At 34.7% G+C, this 1,863-nt stretch overlaps 1 long non-coding RNA gene across 1 annotated transcript in view; it reads right to left on the bottom strand.

Annotated features, from left to right (window-relative positions):
- Window positions 1-781: 781 nt before the first annotated feature.
- The window catches only part of LOC129392029 (uncharacterized), a 6,550-nt gene continuing 5,468 nt past the window's right edge, over window positions 782-1,863 (bottom strand). Inside the window, exon 4 of the long non-coding RNA XR_008616976.1 lies at window positions 782-1,003. This is a non-coding gene — a long non-coding RNA (uncharacterized lncRNA). The remainder of the gene's footprint in view (window positions 1,004-1,863) is intronic.

Here is a 1,863-nt window from a genome sequence, read left to right as displayed (position 1 = left end):
TCTGAATTAGAAGAAATAAATTGCTTTATTCATCAAAATGACCAGTATAAAGTGAAGAAAGCAGAGTTTTTTCTTCTCAGCAGGGTAACCAGTCTGGTTTTCCTAAGGATTAATGTAGTGTAAAGATGTTTACCAGCAATAAGTCTATAGAAATATTGCTTTTGTTCAGCATGAGGGTGAAAGATTGCTAATTTAGTCTCAGCAGAAACAATTTAGCTGTCTTTAGGACACATGCTCATATAAGTTTAAGTCATTTACAGTAAGTAAAAAATTCTATGATCAAGTAGTTTATTTTATCAGGATGTCAGATTTAGAGGGTGCCCTGATCTTATCTCAGAAGAATATCTTTTCAGACAGCTTTTTAATATTCTGGACATTTTCTTTTGAACCAATTGGTGTCATAATTTCAAAGGATGACAAAATAAAGAATAATCTTTTCTCAATGTTATTATTACCAAAATTCTTATGCCAATTTTAAGATAAGGGTACTGTAACCTTGACTATAAAATACCGTACCATAAACTTGAAAGAAAAACAATTATTTCTTTCCTTTATCCCAAAAAAATAATTTTGAAAAAGAAAAAAGCTACATGTCCAAAGACAATTTTAGTTGCATTATTCATGATAGAAATAAAATAACAGAGACAACTTAAATAATAGACAAATAGTTAATAAATAATTGCATGTTGCTATGGTAAGCTATTATGCAACCATTTCTTTTTTTAAGATTTAATTTTATTTATTTTTGGCTGTGTTGGGTCTTCTGGGCGCAGGCTTTCTCTAGTTGTGGTGAGCGGAGCTACTCTTCATTGCGGTGTGAGGGCTTCTCCTTGTGGTGGAGCACGGACTCTAGGCATGCGGGCACGTGGCCTCAGTAGTAGTGGCGTACAGGCTTAGTTGCTCTGTGGCATGTGGATCTTCCCGAACCAGGGATGGAACCTGTGTCTCCTGCGTTGGTGGGCAGATTCTTATCCACTGCACCACCAGGGAAGTCCTTATGTAACTATTAAAATGATAAATACAATGTTCATGAAAAAACTGAGAAAAATGTTTACAGTATAATATTTTAAAAAGTGACAAAGAAGATATGATTATGATTATGTCCATAATCATGGATTATGTCCATGTAAAAACTGTATATTTATATAGATAAAGTGTGATGGGAACATGAAGAACTAGAAACCCTTGATGTAACAATGTGTCAGTCAGGATAAGACAGATTATGCATTCCCTATCAATCAGTCACTCACAACAAATCTCATTGCTCACTGTAACCACTCAGGGACCCAGACTGAGGAAGGTTCCATCTGTATACCTGCTTCCTCAGTTATTTCAACCTCAGCAGAGGAAAGATGTGGTTGCCACTATACCTTAAAGATTCTACACAGGAGTGAAATATTTCACATCTGCTTACATTTATTTGGCCAAAGCAAGTCACATCATCATACCAAACTTCAAAGGGGGCAAGAAAGCTAATTCCTACTATGTGATCAGAGAGAGAGAACCAGAAATATTTGATGAACAACACTAACAAATCTCACAATGAGATTGGTGGATTTATAGATGCCTTTTCAAATATTTTATAATGTGAAAATAAATGTTAATACACATTTTACACTATCATTACCTCAGATTTCACTTGTGAGCCAGAAATTGGGAGCTGATGATATATACCATATTAATCATTCAAAGAAAGGCTTTTTAACTGGAGATTCTTTAAAATGCACATTCCTTGGATAAAGAAGATGTGGCACATATATACAATGGAATATTACTCAGCCATAAAAAGAAATGAAATTGAGTTATTTGTAGTGAGGTGGATGGACCTGGAGTCTGTCATACAGAGTGAAGTAAGTCAGAAGG

This window comes from Physeter macrocephalus, chromosome 4, assembly GCF_002837175.3.
Source record: "Physeter macrocephalus isolate SW-GA chromosome 4, ASM283717v5, whole genome shotgun sequence".
NCBI classification, from domain to species: domain Eukaryota; kingdom Metazoa; phylum Chordata; class Mammalia; order Artiodactyla; family Physeteridae; genus Physeter; species Physeter macrocephalus.
The sequence above is the reverse complement of the archived record's forward strand: the minus strand, read 5'-3'. Positions and strand labels throughout refer to the sequence as shown.